General features: G+C 37.9%; 1 protein-coding gene across 2 annotated transcripts in view; it reads right to left on the reverse strand.

Moving 5' to 3' along the window:
- JMJD1C (jumonji domain containing 1C) overlaps positions 1-25,729 on the reverse strand; it is a 311,545-nt gene that overhangs the window by 261,191 nt on the left and 24,625 nt on the right. The window contains exon 1 of one of the 2 annotated variants that reach the window (XM_045023355.1): positions 20,081-20,134. The exons of the other annotated variant lie outside the window; for it this stretch is intronic. The gene's annotated coding sequence lies outside the window, so the exon portion shown is untranslated. Of the gene's footprint in view, positions 1-20,080; positions 20,135-25,729 lie in introns of those variants that run through there. 2 annotated transcript variants of the gene reach the window in all.

Below are 25,729 nucleotides of genomic sequence, written 5' to 3' on the forward strand. Positions count from 1 at the left end.
GTCAGAGCCACCACTCGGGGCAACCCGAGTCCTGCCCCTCCCCAGCTCTGGGCACACTGCAATGGTGAGTGAGAGGGACAGAGTCTTGCACATACACCCAGCCCTTCCCCACGGAGGCAGTGATTTATGTCTCCCTCGGCTGCTCCCAATGCCAGAACCAGATGCATCCACTCAAAACCACAGCCCAGGGTGTGAATCAATTATACTATGAGGAAAAAGTAAAATCTGCAGGAACCATTAATTCTGCACTTGTGCAGTAGCACAGAACTCCCCCAGGAGTAATATGTTAAAATTGCTACCATTCCAAATAAGTCCCTCTCTCCCAGTATGACCATAGTTTTACCCAAGTGCAATCATAATTTTATATTGCTGCTTATCCTCGTTCTTTTTATAGCTTCAGTATTATAGGACCATGTGACTATAGTTGGCAGAAAAATAATTTTTCCTACCCATACTTACACTTGGGAAAATACTAGAAATTATAATGCAGTGCAATCATCAGTAGAAGAATATTCCCTATGTTTGCTCAGAGCACAATACTCAGTCTTACACACACACACACACACACACACACAACCATTTGCTGAATTACAAGTAAATAGTCCCAGTTTCCAAAGTTACTACACGCAGACTGTATCTTTGTTCTTTATCATAAAATGTCTGTTACTCTAATTCAGTGGTTTCCAAACAGTGGGTCGCAACCCCAATGGGTCATTCCATCAGCACATGTATTGGTTTCTATGACCACAGCGAGCATGGAGGATACCATGTAAATATGGCGCTCCCCGCACAGCATGACCTTGCATTAACAGTGCATCTGAAGTCACACCACACATGGAGTACACTGTTTTGCTCTATAAAATAGTATTCTCCATGTGGCGTGACCTCGCATACACGTTGTTCAGGGTCATGCTGTGAGGAGGATGCCATTTTTAAATGGCCTCCTCCCTGCTGACTGGGGTCATGGGAAGCAATACATCTGAGGATGGGGTCATGCAGGGAAAGTTTGGAAACCACTGTTCTAACTAATTTGCTCTAGAAGTCAAACAGTATTGTACCCAAATGAAGGTAGATACCCAAAAATAGGAACTTCTCAGTTCAAACAGTTTTCCACTACATTGTTGTGGAGAGCCTTTGAGGAAAAAGAGTCTCTATTCCATTAACTAAATTTGGATCATAAATTTACATTACACATTCTCAATTTGTTATCTGCCTACCTAGGAACTTATATGGCCCTCATTAGCATACCATCCAAGTGTGTTTCAGTCATAGGTGGATTTTATCTTCAACACCTCAGAGAGATACAGAATTATCATCATCTCCATTTTACAGACAGGAAACTGAAGCAGAAAGTAGATTACATGATTTCGCCAAGTACACACACACAGCTCCTGACTCAGCCATTGATCTGATGTCTCCTGAGTCCTGAGTCCAATGTCCAAGGCACTAGAGAATCCTTCCTATACCTAATCTACATTAATTTTCCATCCACTTAATTAAAATATGCTATGAAGTCTCAATTCTACAACTGTTAAATAACTTGTACACTACATATTCAGAAGATATGTTTTAGGTACACCTGGCTTAAACACACAAATACTTAATGTACTCATGCCATTTGGAGGCATGCCTGCAGAAGACCAAGTTTGCACTGGATGTCGAAGCTGGACAGTTTCAAAAGGTCAGACCCATATTGCTAAGATTTCAATTCAACAGCATTTAAAAAAGACCAAAGGAAATAAATCATGAGAAAGAAAGCTGAGTTTAGAAAAATTCAGTAGAAACCAGTATACATTTTTTTTTAAATAATATATAAATGTGTTCTTTAACTTCTTTCTATGGTAGAGAAAAATCGAAAAAAAAACCCCACAGTTACTCACTAATACACATCTTAACTTTACATTTTCCGTATACTGTATTACCTGTTTGTCCTTTCTATTATTAATTAATATTGATACTACAGTAGAACCCAAACACACCAATCAGCCCTGTTCTACTAGATGTTGTATGAACACGACATGGTCCCCTCCCTCAAACAATTTGCAATTTAAGACACTGGGCCTTTTGAGTAAAGACTTGCTGCCATGGGTAGTTAGAGGAAAGTGTGGGAGGGTCATGGTTTCCCCCACCCTTCATGCCCTCATACAGGTTCAGGCTGCTAATGCAGCCCAAGAGATACTTGAAAAGAATCTAGGCCTTGCACAAGGCATATGAGTACTTACAGTGGGATCCATAATGACACATACTTGAAGAAAAATAACCTACAGAGTAGGAGGGCACACCACACACTTTCAAATCTTTCCATGAATTAGGACAACTAAAGCTAACTGAGTCTTTAATTTCTAAAATTTAATATGGACAAGTGTGACGTACCAATTTTATTTTCATGTCCTTCTGCATATTAAATGACAGAACTCTTCACAAATATCTGAACAAGTTGGTTCAACCATTTTAAATCCTATCCAACCCAACCATCTGGATGTTACTCAAAGCCCAAAGACAGATTAGGTAACAAACCTCTGAGTTAGAAGATTAAAACAAAATTTTTACCTTTCATAAAGTCTGCTTTAAGTCCCTGAATAGATTTTCAAACAATAGTATACAATGTGTTTCAATGGATATTTTCAAAATTTTTGAAAATTCAAGTGTTCAGACTATCCTTTAAATTGCATCTATTTTTTATTGTTGAAGTGTTAAGCCCTTTATAAATATTAACAGGGGGCAGAACATCCTTATCAGCAATGGATACTAAGCAGACTCAAGAGCAACACTGAACTGTTAATGCAGACAATAGAGAGTGGAAGTGACCACCAACAAAACAATAAAACTAGCTATACACAAAATGCTGTAATATTTATTAAGAACAAAGCTAGGAATTGAAAACAATTTTCATTAATTTATTTCTTCAATTGTAACATTAGGTACACCTCTACCCCGATATAACGCTGTCCTCGGGAGCCAAAAAATCTTACCGCGTTATAGGTGAAACCATGTTATATCGAACTTGCTTTGATCCGCTGGAGTGTGCAGCCATCCTCCCCCCCGAGTACCGCTTTACCGTGTTATATCCGAATTCATGTTGTATCGGGCCGCGTTATATTGGGGTAGAGGTGTATTCCTGAAACTACAGTAGATAAAACACTTTCAAACAAAGCGTTTTCAAGTCAGTGATGTCCTTTAAAAGATCAAACAGAGTACAAGTTAATTTATGAGATTTCTTTATGAAAGCTTTTATAGGTGGTAACTTTTCAAGCATATGAAGCTAGGCCTAACATGAAGAAATTCCACCCTCCAATACAAAATGCACTTTACGGGGAAGTGGATAAAAAGCATGAACTCAAAACTGCACATGATGATTTGCTTACCATCTAATCAAGTTTCTGCAACAACAACAAAAAATAAACCTTTGCCTTATCTCTGAGAAGGCAGTCTATGCTATAAACCAGGGGTCAGCAACCTTTCAGAAGTGGGGTGCCGAGTCTTCATTAATTCACTCTAATTTAAAGTTTCGTGTGCCAGTAATACATTTTAATGTTTTTAGAAGGTCTTTCTATAAGTCTATAATATATAACTAAACTATTGTTGTATGTAAAGTAAATAAGGTTTTTAAAATGTTTAAGAAGCTTCATTTAAAATTAAATTAAAATGCAGGGCCCCCTGGACCGGTGGCCAGGACCCGGGCAGTGAGAGTGCCACTGACAATCAGCTCACGTGCCGCCTTTGGCACGCGTGCCATAGGTTGCCTACCCCACTATAAACCGAATATACAATAAACACGTCTCCTTGCTTAGGCTGTGTGTTGATTCTGTGGAGTTTCCAAAAGGATGATGGATTTTTAAAAAGCCAACTGAACAATTAAAATTTGGAGCTTGAAGCTTTCTACAGTGTGCATGAGGTATATCATCAAGGCATCAGTTACAGCTCCAGAATTAAGACAGATTTGCATTTTACGCTTAAAGCAGAAATTCAACCTTTGTTATGTATGAAAAATACAGCTTATCCTCTCCATATTAACAACATTATTCTGCACATAGAATGATTCTTCTGAGCATTTAGTAGTAAGTCAATAATTAGTTTATGGGTTTTAAATAATTCTAAAATGGACCTTTAACAAAATTCAGCGTCTATGTCAGCCTTTACTTTGTCCCAAATGATCTTAATGGAACACCAAGCAAACTTCAAACCTTCTATATAGTTAACTTTCATTGAAATCTTGAGTACAGCCTAGAACTGGTTAACAAACTAGGTTTTAATTAAATTAGTGATTGTGTATTTATGTGTTATGATTATACAGACTACAGACATGTCAGGTCAACCACTCAGTTAACCCCTAAGTGAGACCATTACGACATCCAGGGGTAACTCAACCAATCTCAACGTTTCCTCTACAGCTAAACTGCATTCAACAATTCTATTGTTTGTAATAAATCACGGGAATGAAAGGCGCTGGATACATGTATTAAGAGAACTATTTGCTTTTGGACATATGTTCATGATTTAACCTTAAAGTGAAGAAGCAGGTGTCTGTCCCATAGGTCCCTCAGGGAGAAATAAATAATTTTTTTGACCGTGGAAGTCACTATCAGAGAGAGGATTCAGAGGTATTATAGAGGGGTTTATAAAAACAGGAAAGGAAAAGCAGAACTGGGTGTAAAGATTCACCCATTCTTCTTTATCCGTTTCCAAAAATACACACAAGGATAAGGAATGAGTGCCAAGGTCTCTACCTGGACTTTAGCAGATGCTTTCCAGTGGCCTTTTGACATCCAATATGGAGACAGTCCAGCTTGGCCCCTCCTAAATGGTATTTATAACTTTACAGTACATCATAGTAGACCAGTGAGACTTAACTTTTATAACCACAGTAGATTTATCAATGAAAGACCCAACTTCAGTATCCATAGTACATTTGGGATGTGGGGAGATTATTTTTTTTTAATCCTGATTAAAAATGTGATGTTTAACAATGTGTGGATTACCACTGTTCTATTTGGTTATAGAAACCTTATTTAATACCAGTTAAATGTGTTTAAGAAGAAATGCTCTATATATTGGTAGTATCAAGATTTTTGAGCACCAGCTATATCCAAGCCCCCTAACTAAGCATTCAAAGCATATTGCAGCTACAATCAATAAATATAGCTGCTCCCCATCCCAAACAAATACCAACTTTTAAAAAGACCAAAATGACATGGATACTTATCACTTTTTTTATATAATACAGACTTTTAAGCTAATTATAGGACAGCAAGCTCCAATGCAATACAGGCCAATTTCAGAACCTGCAAGATAAACTAAGGTGGCTAAAATTTAGAAGTACAGTAGAACATCGGAGTTACAAACAATAGAGTTACAAACTGACCGGTCAACCACACATTTGGAACCAGAAGTACGCAATCAGGCAGCAGACACACACACACACTCTAAAGCAAATGCAGTACAATACTGTGTTAAACAAACTACTACAAAAAATAAAGAGAAGTTTAAAAAAATTGATAAAGTTAAGGAAACTGTTTGTCTTGGTTTTATTTAAATTAAGATGGTTAAAAGCAGCATTTTTCTTTTGCACATTAAAGTTTCAAAGCTGCATTAAGTCAATGTTCATTTGTCAACTTTTGAAAGAACCACCATAATGTTTTGTTCAGAGTTATGAATATTTCAGAGTTACAAACAATCTCCATTCCCAAAGTGTTCGTAACTCTGAGGTTCTACTATATCAATACGTAATATAGGTGCACATATATTGTAGTATTAGAAGGTCCAACAGTATCATCATACACGCTGTATGCTAAACACAGGCCATGCCAGAGTGGTTTCCTATAGCCTCCTTATGGGGCAAACTTTTAGGGTCACCTTTTTACAGAAATTCAGATTTCTAGAAACAGGAGGCAAGAGGTGCTAATTTTATATACTAGCTTTTAAAACGAAAAAAATTCAAATCCTTTCAATTATTTAAGCTGCCATTTTCTCTTCCTAATTTAAGATTTTTTTTTGCAGTGATTATAAATACACCATTAGATCATTTCTAAGACACTGAACCACACCACCTTTAAGTAACAGGATAGAACACCTTATCTTAAGCACACCTCATGTGACTACATATTTACTCATATTTATAATGCAATTATAGATATAATAGATAAGTAACTGGAACCAAAAGTGAATGTAAGTGGAAGTCGTAATACATTGTTTCATGCCTAAAACATAAAATATGTATAGTAAGTATACTGGACATCTATTGCCAAAGCAGGATCAATTTTTATGCAATTCGCTGATTCGCCTCAAAGCTAAGACTAGAAATATGCATTGTTGACATTCTATCTTTCCATATCGAACCATTAAGTCTTATAATATTTTTTCTTACTCTATGTAACACATTGAAAAGCAATTGCAAACCCCTTAGGAAAACTAGCACCTGCAGGAAAGGTCCCATTTGGCAACTGCTGATACTGTCAAGTTATTCATCACAAATCTCACACTAGATCCCACCTCCTTCCTGTAGTGCTAACTGGTGGAGTTGGAGAAAACAGAGCTTGTAGTGTTCACATTAAAACTCCCACAACTAAGCAGTTGAGTCTCCTACATCCCCTAAAATACTGCTCGAGAGCAGGCTTCACATGGAGTTATGCAACATCCTGTTCATAGCCAAAAGCTCCAGATGGGATATGTTTCATTGCTGCTTTTATTTTTTTTCCTATTGAGCTTTTTCTGTTTTCTTTAAAAGCATTTACCCCAAGCTAATGCTGTAACAAGAATGCAGACAAACCAAAACCTCAAAATTTTATCTATATTCCTTTGCTAGTTGTTTTTTTTGACAAGCATACTTAAAATCCCAAAATATTTTGTGCAACTGAGCAGATAAATTGCCAACAACTTTACATATAGAAACTTACAAAAAAACTAACAATTCAGAAAAATATCTGACTTGTTTCAGACAGCTTCTAGTATTAAGAAGCGTTAACATTGTCATGGCATATTACTCAAGAGAGGTTCTTGTCGACAAAAGGAAAAAACCACCTAGGTCTGCTGATCGCACTGAAAGTTGGCAATTTCTCAAACATCTGCTAAAGGTCAGATTTCCACTGCATGGAACCAATCAATGGAGCTACACAACTCTCTCAGCACCAGAAGAAGCTCCAAACAAAGACAAATGTTTTACATAAGTAAAGAAACTTAACCTAAATTTTTGAACACTCTGTTTAGCAAAGTCTTTTCCTCCACTGCCATACAATATCCATACACTTGGCAAGTACTGTTAAAATTCTTTTGATTTGGCTTTTGCACCAGAAACCAACATCTTTATTTTGCTTATTTTACAAGTACTTTACTACAAGTATGTCCCTGTTAGGAAAAAAATTTCAATTACAGACACTCCCCGACTTACGCAGTCGTTCCGTTCCGGAAAGCCTTGCGTAACCTGAATTTTACATAAGTCGGAAACTTATATTGTGCAAGCATAAAAAAACCCAAAAATATTGCATTTACCTCAATCCTATTGTTATCCTGGCACAATGAAGGCTGCATTGTGGTGGTGGATGACAATGGGCTTAATTTGCAGATGAGGAAGGAGAGGAGGAGACAGGCATGATTTGGATGAAATAATAGGGTGAAATAACAGAAATACAGTATCACTGAAACAACACGAGACTGAGAGGCTGTGAGAGCGCAAAGTCTTCCCCTGTAGGAGATGCTACTGCTGTATTCCTCCGCACACCGCGATACAGAACTTTACATTCCTGTATGCTACGCGATATTTTCCACAACTCTAAAATTTTATTTATGCCTTATGGGACTTTTTGCGTAAGGTCGAATTTGCGTAAGTTGGGTCTTGCGTAACCCAGGGAGCATCTGTATAAATCACACTGTTCTATAGGTCAACTCTAATCACGTATTATTAGTGCTGTCACATAGTAAACTGTCAGCATTTCTAAAGTAAGACCCACTCTTCAAAGTGTAATAAAAGTGTAAAAGTTTTTAGATATTGTTAAGCTGATGCCACATACAAGGAATCACTATGGACAAGAAATAAAATTACATAACACTTACATTAATTTTATGTAGATCTTTACACATATTCTAACATTTCATAAAAATATCTAAATTTTAATATAATTTAAAATATTCTAACTCACTGATATTCAGTCCAACTGAGAAAGACCTTTGATTTTAAATACAGAACAAGGATATATGACTGGCTTACATCAACAGCATAGTGCATGGTGGAGCATAAGCCAGGAATAAAACCTTTAAGGAACCTGAAAAAAAGATATACCATTTACTTTTCTAGGATGTTAAGTGATCCTCAAACTATGTATTTGTTTCCATTTTTATATTTAGAAGTCATTTTTCTATTTTTTAAAGGAACCACTACCATTCTATAGCCAATGTCGGAGGAAGTAAAAGGAGATAGAGTGGACACAACTTACTAGCTTTTTAGACCCTACACTACCCCCAGTGTTTTGTTCCTCTGAATCAGAAGTTCAACTTCACCACTATGCTACAAAGTCTAGACTGCTTTGGTTCCATAATATTATGAAGCACCACAAGTTTTAAATGGTGATTTTATAAATTAAAGAGCTACAATAGATTTCTTTTAGTACTTTAGGAACGGAAAAAGGCCAACGATATTTAAGGCAAAATTTTTCCAGCAATGGAAACAAAAAATATAAGCAATTGAAATTACTGAGGTGCCTTTTCAAAATAACAATCTACCTACAAAATCAAGGAAATTCAGCGTCAGACCTAAGCAGTAATCCAATAATCTTATTTCAGGCCATAGTATTAAATTGCACACACTAAAATCATTCAAAAACTTGGGGGAGAGGGGGCATGACGAGTTAACTAAAGTGGCTTGTATATTATATGCACTTCTTCATTCATCTGGCAGTCTGAACAGAATATTAGGTCTCATACCAGCTGCTCTGCTCAGGGTCCTCATTGGTATGGAGTACACCAGGGCCTCTCTCATGAGCTGGCACTTTTGTTATGTTTACGACATAGCAGAAAACAGAAGGTGAGTGAAAAGGTTCTGATTATCAGCAATCTGCTGAGTAACTCAACCTCTTGGCTATTGCCCTACTGGAGATGAAAGGGTGGGGGAATGAAGTATCATCAGCATGCCACTCTGCCATTAACCACCATCCCCTGTAGCTTATATTTCTGCCATTCCCCACCCTCCTCTCACAATGGGAATGTAAAAATCTTTAATATCACTACATACCATTACAAACATTTTTACTGGAATAAGTTTGGAACAGTCACATCATTCAAGTGATGGAGCCTTAGTATGCAGAACTTGGGGTGACAAATTACCATATAGTAAATTCTGTAAATATCTGAGTCAGGCAATTTTTTTTGTAAACATGACAGTTCACACACAAACATTCATTTAGCCTGACTTGTATTCAAATAGTGCAAACACTTATGTAACATTCTTTCTTAAAAATAATTTATCCCTGTACATAGCAATGATTAATGTTCTTCACAACCTCCCTGAACCCGTAGGCCACAGACATCCAGTCCTGCCCCACTCCTTCAATGTCATGCACATCTTTAAAGAGCTGGTCTGGGAAATCCCATTAGTCAGTAAAAGCCAGGCGGATAGGAACAGGTTTCCATCATCATACAAGACACCACATTAATGTATTTCATGTACATAAGAAGAAAAATCAAGTCTCTATATTGCAATTAGTAGGGCTCATCCACCATTAAGTGATGAAGGCAAAGTTAAGATTGGAGGAAGAATCTTATTGTTATCATACTGTTAAGATTTTTTAATTATTTTTATGAATACTACAACATTCTAATTTCCTAATTTCAAACTGGTAAAATAAAACTCAAGAAAAACAATTCAGTAGTATTTTGAGTGTTGTGCAAAATCTTTTAACATTCATTTTAAATTTCAACTAGCTTTATTTCTGAGAATTTAGCTTGCCATACTTTCTCAGTAATCTTAAAACAATTAAGTATTGTTATTTTTCCGAAATCATAATTTTAAAAAGTTCTATCCATATTAACAGTTGTACTGAAAGCGTGAACCTATTACAGGCCACTCCTTGTATTGAAAGCGAAGACATAGGAAATCACACTGAATGAGCAAACTAAATAAAGTATGCATACAAATACACACAAAAGTAGTCTATTTGATATACTTCGATGAGTTCAACAAATTCATGAAAGTACATGAGGTAAGCATACTAATTTATTTTGTATGTTAACTAGCTTCTATTTATGACAGTTTACTTGTTAGAAAATCAGAACCTAGAGCAAAACATTACTGTCCAGAAAAGACACAAAAAAGACTAGACATGGTCCTTCATATAACAGCCTGGTAGCTCCAGCTCTGTTTCATTCATGTTTCTGATTTTATGGCATTGCTTAAACTGATATTGTGCCATTATCAATCAATCATAGTGCTGGCAACAAATCATTGAGTTTCTGCTCCAACACAAGCATCTTCTATAAATAGCTGTAAAAATTATTAAACCACAAAGTTCATAAAGATTTCTATGTTACACCAGGAGTAGACAGCACCAAGTATAGTCAAGGCTACCTAAGTGTTCCTATTCTAAGTGGCTTGAATAATTTAGTTTGAGGCTCAAATTTTCTAAGTTTGGTCTCAAGACACAGATCAAAGAGTTTTTTAAAAGTCTGAACCAAAGAGGTTGCCATTTTTGCAAACAAGTGAAAACTCATTTTGTCTCTTTAAAAAGCATGTTGCACCTTTATTACACTACCACTGCAGTCCTGAGTAGAAAATTGAAAATTAATGGGGTCAAAGTACTTAAAGCAGACATCAAGTGAACTTTATTTCTGGCATTTGTTTAAAAGTGTTCATAATCTCCCTTTGTGACATTGGCACTATGTACAACAACAGTGAGTGGAATTTTCATCTCAGAAAGCATATATGGAATGAGATTACTTTTTTCAGATTTCTAGTTCCATTTAGCAGATACTTCAAGATCAGAGTTGCTTTATTCTAGAGGGTTTTTTTAAACCACACAGTGGGGGAAAAAAGTAAAAACAGTTACATTAAAAAGACTATTAAGGCCACAAAGTGAAGCATTAAGTCAAGAATTGCCCATGCAACTTCATTCTGCCCCACTGTGCATGTTTTATGATAGTATGTTAATATGTAATTGAAGACTTTCCCCCTACAGTATACCCTTCACCATCAGTGCACAGTTTGGATTGGCATGCACTGACTATGGTCTAGTAGTGGACCACTCTCACATTTTGGGCCAAATTCTATCCATATAGATGGATACGACTAGACTGACTGTGTAGCATGCGCTCCAGAAGATGTCTGCTTCAGTCAGTATACAGATGGCTGGACTGCAGTGAATGAGGCAGAGGTCCACTCACTGACCAGTCAGCATAAAAAGAACACTGTTCTCTCATTCACTATACACTATCCAAACTGTGCAATGAACAAAAAAAAAGGGGGAGGGGGAGATACCATGTGATCATTATGGAGGTGCTTGACATATCTACATTGTTCTGGATGAGTTGTTTTGTACTTAAAATTGGGATTCAACCAACTACACTTATTCTCCTCAAAATCACAGCACTTACTGTATTGATTCTCTGAGAATATACAAATAAATCCACTAGTATATGAGCTAAGAAATTAAGAATTAGTCCTTTAAGAAATGTAGCACTGTCAGGCTTTGTCCCAAATCTCAGCTATTTACTGAATGCTTACACAAATTGAATATGAATTCAAATCAACCTTGAATATATATCCAGTGCAATAAGTCACTTATTAAAAAAAATTAGAATTAGCAGACATTTTCTCCTGTTGCTCTTCAGAAGATGAAGAATAATGTTCAGAAAAATTCACAATTGTCCTCTTTCACACAGCTGCTGCTTCCTACTGTTCTCAAAGGGACTGAAACCACAGGCTACCCTTTAGCAAAAATAGCTGCTGCCTCTTTTAATCCTCACAGTGCTCGTTTCTACCTCCTTACATCATAGGAAGCCACTGTCTTCCTTGAAAGCAGCTTGGCTTCACTCATTATTAATAAATTTGGAAGACAGCGGCCATGTTTGCTAAGGGCAGTCTGGGGTCTCATTTCCATTAAGAATAATGGAAAATAGCAGACATTTTGCAAGAGGGAAATAGTTTCCCTCTGAAAGAGAAACTTTGCTATGAAGAATGGCAAAAAATTACCCTTAATCCTAAACATTTTTTTTTTAGAATTACCTATTGCATTGGTACTACCTATTGCAACAAGAATGATACAAGGGAGAAGGAAGCTGGAATATGTGGATGACAAGAGGAAAAGAAAAAAAACACACAGGCATGAAGTGGGAATGGAGAGAACACTCTAGCCACACTGCACTATTCTGATAATGCAAAGCAGCTGTAAATCCATCTTAATTAGCTAATATTCTTCAGATACCCTTGTGGTCCTCCACAGTATATAAAGCAGCCACTGAAATCAGGCCTGAAATTTAAAAAAAATAAAAGTTGATGCTGCAAATCTTCAAATCAGTAAAAATATTGTGTGCGGGAGCAGTGACATCAGCAGGGCTCAATGGTTGCTTAAGCCTTTAGCTCCATGTTGAAGGTGACATAATCCATGGACATAGTGACTCCCCAGCTTCCTACAAGTCCTTAAAAAGCCTGTCCTAACTTAGATGGGTACTCCAATAAAGAGACCAACCTTAAGAAACATTCCCAGAAAAGGACTCAGTTGCACGTTTTTTGACTGAACCTGAACTGGAACCAAACCAATAAAAATTGGTAACCCGTTCAAAACAACAGGTTCAATAATCAGGTGCTGAAGAACCATTTCTCTCTGCTCCAACCCTATAGAGAGGGGAAGGGACTATACTTCCTAGCAAGCCACTGGAGAAAAGAGGGAGGAGAGGAAGAGAGGGGCTCTGGGATTGGTAGTTTTCCTGCCTGTTATGCCTAGGAAGAGCACTGGCCATGGAAATGAACTACAACTCCCAGAACACCTCCCTCCCATCTGACTCCTCTTGCTTTCAGCTGAGTACTAGGGCCGGTAACTCAGGCCTCAGACATGGTGGATGAGGCAAGAGGAGTATGGACTACAGGACCTTTGTTTTGACTTGAGGCTGCAAGACTCCACTGCTCTTCCACTGTGTTCCTGGCTTTGTTACCTTGGTGCTGAAGTTCGTTTCTGCTGTCACTTCACCAGCCATCCTGCACAGGGTAACCTATTTTGTTATACTAGGAATGGGCTCCTGAAGGGGGCAAGGAGGAGTGAGGGGGAGGGAAGGATGATAGAAGGATGAAGGCAGGGAGGCAAGGGAGTTCCAGTCTGAAGCTGACGGAAGAGAGGTTATGTAACAGTTCTTCTCTGACTAATAGTAAATTCATTATCACTTCACCTCCCTGGCTGGCAGGACCTAGAACAGGGGTCGGCAACCGTTCAGAAGTGGTGTGCCGAGTCTTCATTTATTCACTCTAATTTAAGGTTTTGCGTGCCAATGATATATTTTAATGTTTTTTGAAGGTCTCTTCCTACCAGTTTATAATATATAACTAAACTATTGTTGTATGTAAAGTAAATAAGGTTTTTAAAATGTTTAAGAAGCTTCATTTAAAATTAAATTAAAATGCAGAGCCCCCCGGACCAGTGGCCAGGCAGTGTGAGTGCCACTGAAAATCAGCTCGTGTGCCGCCTTTGGCACACATGCCATAGGTTGCCTACCCCTGACCTAGAACTTCTCTTCTCTGTCCAGTAGGTCAGATGAGTTTTTTTCCAGAATAGAATTATTGCATTTTGATTGATTCTTTTAAAAGGTTTGCCAGTTCCACAGTTTAGAATCTTTTATTGTTTAATACAGGCAAAGAAATATTACTAAAAAAAATCTAAGACCTGTTGCTTTTCTTGGCTACTTTTTTGGGTTCCTATATTTCAAAGGAAAGTATTTAATAACTTTCTCTTTCATTCTTAATCTTACAAGAATGTTGGAATGTTTTCAGTTACATTAAATCTTTGAGCTGATTGGCTTAAACAAGTAGAATCAATGAAACACAGTGTACTGCTCTGGCCCAACTGCTGAACCACTCCCAGACCCAAACTGAGGCTGTTCCTACCTAGCCCTGGCAGCATCCTTGATAACAGACTAACTCAGTTTCCCTTCCACTGATCATCATGATACACTGGAAGTGACAGCTTCAGGCTCCATGTTCAAGGGGAAGACAAAAAATGTAACATTCAGCTATTATTCTTTTTGTACAGCCCTCAAGCAACTATGGGTAGGGATCAAAAAAATTCTGTGAGGAAGTTCTCATTTGACCAGGCCAAGAATACTTCTATTTGTCAAATTGGTAATTTCAGGACTGTTCTGATGGGAACACACGTCTTTGTATATGTCACTGTACATTTAATGCATCACCCAGATGAAGGTATTGTCCTTCCCTCAAGAGAAGCTATCCAGAAGTGAGACAAGTTCACACAATGATGGAAATAATCCTAACCCTCTGTGCAGAAAAATAATTTAGTCCTCAAACAAATGTACTCTAGATTCTATATTGAAAAGCAAGACGAAAGTGAAGACTAGTCAGTCTCTTTTGCATGAAGTTTACTTCGAATTAACAACAATGAATGGTAGACCTTTTAACTCGATGTAAGATTCAGGCTTCAGAAATATTCTTAACCCTCTTATTGAACGTTTTGGCAACAGCCAATAAATGATGAAAATATTTAAGATCAAGTTGCTGACCTTGCAACCAGAGTATGTCATGAAATTACGCAGGCAGGCAAAGGCTAGCTTATTTCTTTGAAAGGTGACTGTGTTACTCATCCCGCTAGATCCATATTAGAGTTAATATACAATATACTAGAGATGGAAAAATAATCCTCTGCATGTTTTCTATGAAGCAGATCACTGAGAGGTCTTCTAAACACTTGAAGGCAATGATACTCTAAGTCATAATTTGTTATGGAAGTTCTCTGAAGCAGTTCTACTAATAATGCAGCTAATATTGTCAAATCTATCAAGTGTGTGATTGCAAATCAGGAAGAAAAGGAAATAACAAAATGAAACAGATAATGAGCGTGTGAAAGAGACTCCATAAGATGTTACACAACAAAACCAGCTTCATATGATTAAAAAAAGAGACAGAATTCAACATGGTGGGTGCCAGAGGAGTTACTCTATGAGAAATTCACTGTTCTGCTCATATCTTGTTGAGGATATTATGAAAGAATGCTCTGTGAATCACATAGCTGGAAAAGCACATTTGATTTGGAAAAGGCTTAGGAACCCAACAAGCACAGTGATCACAAAAAAAGCTTAATTTAAAGAAGTCAATCCTAGACTGTCCTACTAAATGGCATTCCATGTGTGATATGCTTGAAAGACTCTTAGAGCTCAAGGATTTTTGTGAGGATATGTAACCAAGACCTTTATATGAGTGACACAAAATGGAACGCCATTAAAAATATGGCAGCACTAAAGCCTGCTAAATTAACAAAAAAGACACTTCAATGAGAACTTACTCTGGGTGATTTTTACAAAGCCTAGCTAAAATGCCAACTCAACCCATCAAAGGTGTTTTCTTCACCTTTTACTGAAAAACTACTGGCCTCAATGAAGAGCTGAGAGAAAATATTGGACAATGATGCATCTAACTAAAACTGTAATAATTCCCAATTGGCCTATATCTGATATTCCAAATGATGAACTGACTGACTTTCAGTTAGATATGTCTGAACAGTCAGATGTGATCCTAAGCTTTTCCTCAAAGAATATGAGAAGTCCAAGAAGCAAAAGACAAATTTTGGTCGAAACAAGGCCAAAAAAAACATGTTAGCCCCCTTCCTGGATTCTTTTATTGATGAGCCTTATCCATAAAAGTGAAAATATAAAAAATAATGAGACCTGCACTATATCAACTGGCTACCATCATGCTTGGTGCTCCTGCTACACACATTAGTGTAGAAAGGGCATTTTCTGGGCTTGAATTCATTTTGTCACCTCAGTCAAATACGACTGACAGGGTTGTGAAGGATTTTGTACTAGTGTGTGCAAATAACTTGTTCATAAAATAAATATTTTTCACTGTAGAAAAATGTATCATTGTATTCTTCTGCTACGAGTTACAATGCAAGCATATGAGTATGTGACATTAATCCACAGGAAATGCATCAGAATGGGTTCAAACAGATGGAATGGGTTACCAAACCATCATTCTAGATTAATGTCTGATCCAGAACTGAACCGGAGAGTACGAAATACTGATAAACCCAAACGAGAACTGAACCAACATTTTTAATTGTTCAACTCCTGGACTTAAATAAACTATGGCAAGTCAGAACTCCTGGATGTAGGTGTGGGTTCAGACCTACAGAAAGATATAAAAAGATAAATACAAATAGCTAACTACTTCAATAAGATACCTGAGAATACGTATTTCTAAAAGATGGCAAGACTTACATAATATTAATTATACTCCTTTGATCAAGAAAACCAAAACAAAACATGTCAAAATATGAAAATTCATGTTTAGGCAAAATTGTGGCAATTAAAAATTAATATCTTACATTTTTATTTTCCCCAAACACTCAGATAATCTTTTAGATCAATGACAAGCCATGATATACAAATTCATTTGGGGACATAAGAACCCCAGGGTTAAGCAATGTACTTTAAAAAGGCCATGGCAAAAGGGAGGATTGACTTTGCCAAACATTAAGCACTATTTTCAACCTAGTCAGATCAGAAACCTGATGTACTGCCTAACACCAAACCTTAATAAGTGCTAGGTAGAGATAGGACAAGCTCATATTTGTTCAATAAAACACCACATGATCCTATGAAGAAATGCTATAGACCAAAATCAATATATAACCACCCTTTTATAAAAGGAACTTGGGATAAATTTATTTAGAAAGCTAAGCCCAGGCCCATTGCTTCTAACACTCACAGTAGATATAGAATTTAGCCCCAATAAAAGCCAGGGAAGCTCTAACACTTGGGAACTTATAAGTATATCAAAATTCAGCCAACTGTTTAAAAAAAAAGTTTTATCACTTGAGGACATACAACTCACAATAAACATCAAAGTTCTAGTGTATCAATGCCTACAAATGAGACTTTTTCTAACCTGCCTCCACAAAAAAGTGAACAGAAGTAGAAACTTGACGTAATTTGAAAAACTTCTCACTGCATCCATGAAACACAAAGGCTTACTATACAAAATTATCTGACTGTTATTTAGAGGAAATAACTACACTCATGAAAAGATGAAAAGTTGACATAGGCCCAGACACCAAAACTGAGGAATGAGAGAACATATGAAGAAATTGTTTCCTTTGTTCTTCTAGAACTCCAAATCCTTCAACTAACCACCAGGAACTTTTAAATGTTCACGTCTTAGGTCTACTGAGTCATTAGGATTCTGTGGCAGCTAGAATTTCCAGACTTAAACATTATTAGTCCTCAAGAAGGTTACCCCACAATTCTCTTTAGTAGGCTGCATCCATAAAGTCTGAGAAGGGGCTTACTTTGGTTCAGTTTCAGCTCTATTTGCCCACATCCTATCCTGTTCAGCTGCAGTCTGTTTGCATTTTAATTTTTTCTCTTGGTAGTTGTGGTTCATGACTGCCTAGTTACAAGACAAGATGTTGACCCAAGGTGCTTGGTTCTACAAGCCATGGGCTCTGTAAGCCTGGACAGCATGATGGATTGTCATGAAAATCATAACTAGTAGAGTGGTGGAGTCAGAGGTCTCTTTTTTTGTGAGCTGTGTTCCCCAGGCAGGTCGATCATTTGCTTCTGTGGAGCTGGAGTGGTGCACTGGTTTTACTTCTTAGTAATGCTTTAGATTAGAAGCAGGAGCGAGGCACTCCCAACGTTACTATTGTAGATACTCCCAAAACTGCTCGAGAGCAGCCTTGTTGCAGTTATCAGGCTGCCTGTGCTTCTATGATGTACATATGAGATTCTGAAGTTTTCATTATCTTACTAAACTGTCTTGCAGGTTTTGTGGCATGATGTAGGTGAAGGTGAGAAGCTGACTAGCTTCAAAAAATTGCTATGCTTCTCTCTCCAGTATGTTTCAGGAACTGTTCGCCAGGAATGTGGAGCAGTGTCACTCAAAGGAAGCATAATAATTATACTGAAAAGGAGGCATGCTAGTGTCAGATACCAAAACCATAAAAAAGGGAAACTTATTACCCAAAATTAAAAAAATATTTTGCAAAAGACTCTCTCACAGATAGCAAGAGGAAACATCTGCTCTCCTCTATGGAGTCAGACTGAGGGTAACATGTCTACTGAAGTGATCATGCTAACAGAAAACCATAATTGCCTCCATTCTGCTGGACTGGACAGAAGTATCCAATTTTTCACGCCCCTGAGAGATTTAGCTAAGTTGATCTAAATTTTAACTATAAACCAGGCCATAGTACACATTTCGGTACAAGCTTCTCTGTGGACACGGATTCCAATATAATAGTATTTTTTTCAGTTTAGTTTAAACCTCATCCCAAGCAACAAACTAAACTGAAAAAGCCACTTATACCAGAGTAAGAGTACCTACACAGAACATTACACCAGTATGCCTTCACCTGTTTAAATTCATACCATAGGTTATACTAAAATAAAAATAAAAAATAACCCAACCCATGTCTCTCACGTAGAGAAAGCTTAAGGAAACAATGATCCTGCAGCCCTTCTCAAGCTAATCTATCATTGACTAAAATAGGACAGACATTCAGATCAGGCCCAAAGTGTATACTGAAATCCATCAAATAAAGTCAAGCTTTGGTAAAGGAAGGACCTGATGTTGCACATCACAGATATCAATGTAACTATTGTGATAGTGGATGTCCCCACCATCTTTCCCGAAAGCACTCATCACCATACAACACATTAAGTACACCCAATAATAATTTTGATTTGTAAACTCACTAGTTACACTAACTAAACCAGTCAGAATGAAGTGTATTTTACTTGAACAAAACACGCAATGAAAAGAATACTTTGCATGACCTAAAAAGCAAACATCTGTTTTAACTTAAACACAATTTCAAGACACAAGCCAAGAAACACACTGGAGATCTACACATTTCAAAACCCAACTGAAATGTGGACCAATATATGCAACAATGTTATAGTGAATGGATTCAAATTGAATAAAGCCCATTCACATGGCTACGGCAAGGGTTTTATTGAAAATTCATATTTCTATCAGAAAATGTAACTAATTAGTACCCCACAGATTACTATAATTGATGACAAAATACATATTGCTTTATTTTTCAGTTTGCTTTGCATGTTTGATATAATTTCAGTAAGTTTCAGTGTTCTACTAATGGCTCAGTTGTAGCTCATATCTCATGCACAAAGCGTATCACTCATTCTTCACTGCCCTGCAAAGACTTCACATGCCTGCTCTCTCACTCACACTCTCTCACACACACAGGCCCTGAAAGCGAATTTTTACCAGTAAAAACAGCGGCAAAGCTGAAACTAATTGAAACCGAAGAGAGAACTGACAAACATATACATAAAGAAGAGAGAAGAAAGTAGGGATGAGTCCAGTCATTACTGGTGATTATTACTATTTTATGTTCCTATAGTGCCTAGTGATGAACCAGAACCCCACTGTGCTGAGGTGCTGTATAAACAGAACAAAACAACAACAACAAAACACCCAGTCCTTGCCCCTATAAGCATGTTTCTCAATCCAAGACACTTTCTTCCAAACAGCACAAAGAATGCTTAGAAAAGAAATTTAAGAAAAAGTTTCAGGACATTATTTAAAAGGATGCTGTCAGAAAATATAACTTCTTTAAATTGTAGTCCATTTAAAACAGCTCAAGTGTTCCTTTAAGCAAACTACAAGATACTTTTAAATGTATAATCACTTGAACATATGTGTTAACAATAGTTTAAGAGCAGCTCAAGTAAAAAGTTTCTAGTTAATCTCATTTAAATTGTGTTAAATCTATTCAAAGAGTCCCCTTCCTGGATATGGTTTCCAAAGAGCACTCTTGCCTTGGAGTCCCAAACGGTCCAAATGACTTCTTACTACTCTCTCTCTCGAAGGCCTGAAAGGAAATACAATTAGAATTGTGCACTCTTTCCTAACCTCATTAACAAGGCAAACAATGTAATCCAGAGGGCAGCGTGGCTGGTTAGTAGCAGTATCCTGCTCTGCCACTGCAAAGAATCAGTGTGCTCATGGGCCTGCATCACAGTACAGATGCTCCCAGACTTACACAAGCATTCCGTTCCAGAACGCCTTGCGTAATTCGAATTTTGCGTAAGTTGGAAACATATACCCGACCATTACGCAGAAAACGAAACAAAAAAACCCTCCTATTTCTAGGTTACGGAACTTTTTCTGTAAGTGCGGATTTGTGTAACCCGGGAGGCGTGTGTAGTGGCAATATGAACAGTCCAGAGGGTGCAGCTCATACTGCTGTCAAGCAAAGCCAATTAAGATGGCTTACAAACAGCTCTAATGAGTTTTAAAGAAAACAAATCATCATCTCAGCCAACAGGACAGTCACTGAACACAGGATCCCAACGACTGGCAGGGACCAAGCAGAAAGATCCTTAAAATAACCACTAAGAATATCATTTGATTAAGGACCAGAAAGTCTGGTTGGATCCTTTAGGAAATGTAGCACTGTGTGTCAGATTTAACAGAATAAGGCAGACCAGTCACACTTCCAATAGTTAAAACTCACTGAAATTTCATGCACTGGCCACATTAAAAGATTTTTTTTTTAAATGATAAATGGTCATTTTTGTGCTGTTCTTAATCGAAAATTTCTTCTTCAGCAGAGCTGGAGACATGTTTTTCCAGGAAGAATTCTACAAAAAACCGCCTGCATTTTAAGAGAATGGAGTAATTAGTGACATCTGGTCCTGATCTGCTGCCTTTTCCAGGAGAAGTGGGAAATGTGTCAGTAGAAAACAAAAAAAAAAGTGAAAGTAAAAAGATAAAAAATAATCAATAGTGATTGAAGACTTTAGTGACAAGTTAAAGTATAAGCAACATGCCTTTTAAGTTAAATAGCATTATTTAATGGAATAAGAAATTCTTACAAGTTGAAAATACAGGAAGAGCCAAAAACAATCTTAAGAATAGGATTAGTATTTATAAAAGGACATTCTCATCCATTTTGAGGAAAATCAGGTGACTGTACCATATTACGAAAACCACAATAAACCACCCTCCTTCAACCCCCTGCTAAAATAAATGAAACGTGCCCAACAAAATAAAACATGGGTTGGGGAAGATTACTGGTATGGAGCCAACACCATGGAAGAAAAAACTGTGGGTGTTTAAAACTGAACAGATGGAATGAGAAATATCATGCACCAGCAAATCATCTTGAGACTTAAATATTGCAATTCATTATTCCTAGGAATGAAGGTAAGGACCTTGGGGGAAGCAGGGGGAGAGGATAAGGGTTCAGTAGTTTCAAAATGCAGCTGTCCTGCCTTCTCAGCAATACAAGCTACCAACAGCAAATCACCTCACTGTTCGACTCCTTGCATCAGCTCCCTGTACAATAGACACTCCAAGGGTATGTCTTCACTAGCAACGTTAAAGCACTGCCTGTGTAGTCGCTATAAAAAAAGCCACCTCCATGAGGGGAGTAGCTACCAGCGCTGGTGCACTGTCTACACTACCACTATACAGTGCTGAAACTTGCAGCGCTCAGGGGGGTGTTTTTCACAACCCAGAGCAAGAAAGTTGCAGCACAGTAAAGTGCCAGTGTAGACAAGCACTTCAAGGTTTTGGTTGTATATTCAAAGCTCTCATTGGAACTAATTACCTGACCAATCCCCTCCTCCTGAATGACCATGACTGTTCAAAGACAGTTGTTTCACTAGAACAATGAAACTGTCAACCACAAGGGTGAAACTCTTGGACACAGGTAGTGACTGTGGGACTCACCCCTAGAACATAAACAGAACGACCACAAAACTATTATCTCGGGGGACGGGGGGGTTCTTCCCTTTAAGAAAGCTATGTGGGGGAAGGAGAAAAATTTAAAATACTATTATATTTTTTACACATACATTTTCACACAAACTTGTAATTCATTCAGATGATAGAGACGTAAATATTTCAAAACCCAAACATTACAAATACAGGAAATAGAGAGTTACGGTTAAACCGTAATTTAAGAAGTTTAGATTTCTTTTAAGAAATGCAGAGTTAAGGAACCCAAACAACCTTAACTCTGCCCTGAAGCAACAACATGTAATTATCATATGACTATGATTAAGGCACTTAAGCATCTGTGGTCCCAGATTAGATTAATGATTTTCTGAACATTTCATTTTTCCATATCAGTTGCTTTTCATCTCCAGAACACCATGAAGCAGCAAAGGTATACTTATGCATTTGGCCCTTAATTTTAAAATTTACTCATTGGTTCAGAGGGCTGTGTTAGAGAGACTACTGCTATAGGAAAATAAAGGGGTGTGAAACCAGACCCTGAATCTTAATGTCTGCATGCCCCCTGCACTCCTGTCAGTTCCACCACCAGTAATGCCTCAATGCTAAGTACAGCCAAAGCAGCAATGCCATATGAAGCTTTTCAACCACTGACAGCCAGTATACAGCTATGGAGCCTTTGGAGAGCAGCAATAGTTGGGTAAAGTAATTTGTCAATGGGAACTCTCTATATGAATGTCTCGTCTTCCTCACACTACTGAGTGACTTCAGCCAACAGAACTGTGGCTTCCTTGATGGAGAGGAAGTGTGGCAATTGATGCAGTTACTTGTAATGTCACAATGGCTTAATTTAAGACTTACCTGAGTGAGTCTGTGGCCCATGTAATCACAATAATTAGATCCAACAGCCTGTAATTACTTAGTGATGTCTCCACTATTCCACTGTTAAGAATATTTAGGATAAAGAAAAGACAGATGCTAAATTTCTTAAAGGAAAAATTAATTTAAAAATTAAATAAAGTGAAGCTAATAGATTTAATTGTAGACTGAAAAATAATTCTGTACTTAAAGAGTAAGTATTCTACGTTGTGGGGGTGGGATGTGCTACACTTCTCACACAAATCAAAAAGACTGAATCCCTGCTTTAAGTGCAAAATGGAACTCAACTGTAGCTACAAACTCACAACAACCACTTCTATAAAATGGAGTCACATCCACAGACTGCCACCCATATCTTGGAAATTATCAGGAGGCTGCTACTCATTTTTGGAGAAAATCAGGCATATACCTTTAACTTACGGTTCAAACACTGCTTATGTTCAAACACCAGGTCTGTCTTTTAAAAGCTCTCCCCCACCAACACGCATCACATGGAGCTTGAGATCGCCTTCTTCTAAATCCCTGTCTAAGAGTAGGTCTACACTAGGAGCTAGGGATATGACTCTCCAGCACGAGCAGACATACTCACGCTAGCTCTCATCAAGCTAGCATACTTAAAAATAATGGCATAGCCGCAGTAGCACAGGCAGCAGTGACACAAGCTAGGCATGCCAAGTACAAATACATCTGACCAAAGGTACCTGTACTTACTCAGAGCAAGAACACTATCAGAAAAGATCACAAAAAAGGATGTGGACAAATTGGAGAGAGTCCAGCGGAGGGTAACAAAAATGACTAGGGGACAGGTGATTTACAAGTAGAGGCTGAGGAACTGGGTTTATTCAGTCTGCAGACAAGAAGAGTGAGGGGGGATTTGATAGCAGCCTTCAACTACCTAACGGGGGGGTTCCAAAGAGGATGGAGCTCGGCTGTTCTCAGTGGTGGCAGATGACAGAACAAGGAGCGATGGTCTCAAGTTGCAGTGGGGTAGGTCTAGGTTGAATACTAGGAAAAGTGTTTCTCTAGGAGGGTGGTGAAGCACTGGAATGGGTTACCTAGGGAGATGATGGAATCTCCATCCTTAGAGGCTTTTAAGGCCCTGCTTGACAAAGCCCTGGCTGTGATGATTTAGTTGGGGTTGGTCCTGCTTTGAGCAAGGGGTTGGACTAGATGACTCCCGTGGTCTCTTCCAGCCCTAATCTTCTATGATTCACTAAAAACCAGTAGCACAGCCACAATAGCATAGCCATGTGCTCTCATTGAGCCAGCATGAGTATCTGTACACGAGCTAGGGAATCACAGCCCAAGCTCCAAGCATAGCCAAACCCTACAGGTATGTCTATGTGCAATCAGATGCTTGACTTCAGCAACTGTAGATATACCCAAACTAGCTAGATCTAGCCAGCTTGAACAACACTAGCAATGAAACCACAGCAACACATCTAACAGCATAGGCTACCCTCTCAAATACATGCCCAGGGTGCTTGGCAGATTTGTATAGTCTGTGCTGCTGTAGCTTCACTGTTATTGTTATTCAAGCTAGCACACGCACGTGTACACAAGATCCACTCTCACCTGAGATTGATGAGACTGCAGAACCAGATGTCCCGATTACAGAACTAGCTGCTCCTCTGTGGTCTCTGACTGCACCCCTTCTGGTGTCAGGACTGGTACCTTAACCTATCCCCAGGATACAATTCCACAATTCTTTGACTTTCAGACCAAGCCTCCCCAGGCTACAGTATTCTGTGTAAACGCTGTTTACACCAAAAGGTACAACTCAATTCAGACATCTTCCCTTCATGCAAATGTGACCACTGGTATCTAGTGATGGGACTGTGACTGCCTTTTTAAAACCCAGGTATAATTTATTCTTAACAGTAGAAACTAGGGCTCTCAAGCGATTAAAGAAAAAACGAATTGTAATTAATTGCACAATTTAAAAAATTAAGCACGATTAATCACTGTGTTAAACAATAGAATACTGTTTAAATATTTATGTTTTCTACATTTTCAAATATATTGATTTCAATTACAATACAAAATGTACAGTGCTCATATTTTTATTGAATATTTTCACTGTAGAAAACCAAAAGAAATAGTTTTTAAAAATCACCTAATACAAGTACTTTAGTGCAATCTGTCATGAAAGTTGAACTTACAAATGTAGAATTATGTACAAAAAACTTGCATTCAAAAATAAAACAATGTAAAATTTTAGAACCCACAAGTCCACTCAGTCAACTTCTTGTTCAGCCAATCACTCAAACAAGTTTGTTTACATTTGCAGGAGATAATGCTGCCCATTTGTTGTTTACAATGTCACCTGAAAGTGAAAACAGGCATTTGCATGGCATTGTTGTAGCTAGTGTTCCAAAATATTTAGGTGTCAGATGCACTACAGATTCATATGTCCCTTCATGCTTCAACCACCATTCCAGAGGGCATGTGTCCATGCTGATGACAGGTTCTGCTCAACAATGATCCAAAGAAGTGTGGACCAATGCATGTCCATTTTCATCATCTGAGTCAGATGCCACCAATAGAAGGTTGTTGTTTTTTTTGTTTTGTTTTGTTTTTTTGAGAGTTGCTCTTTAAAGACCTCTGAAAGTATGCTCCACACCTCGTCCCTCTCAGATTTTGGAAGGCACTTCAGATTCTTAAACCTCGGGTCGAGTGCAGTAGCTATCTTTAGAAATCACACATTCATACTTTCTTTGTGTTCTGTCAAATCTACAGTGAAAGTTTTCTTAAATCAAACAACATGTGCTGGGTCATCATCTGAGACTGCTATAACATGAAATATATGGCAGAACGCGGGTAACAGAGCAGGAGACATACAATTCTCCCCCACGGAGATCATTCACAAATTTCATTAATGCAAATTTTTTTAACCAACCTCACAGTGTGGAAGCATATCCTCTGGAATAGTGGTTGAAG

This window comes from Mauremys mutica, chromosome 7 (assembly GCF_020497125.1).
Source record: "Mauremys mutica isolate MM-2020 ecotype Southern chromosome 7, ASM2049712v1, whole genome shotgun sequence".
Lineage (NCBI taxonomy): Eukaryota > Metazoa > Chordata > Testudines > Geoemydidae > Mauremys > Mauremys mutica.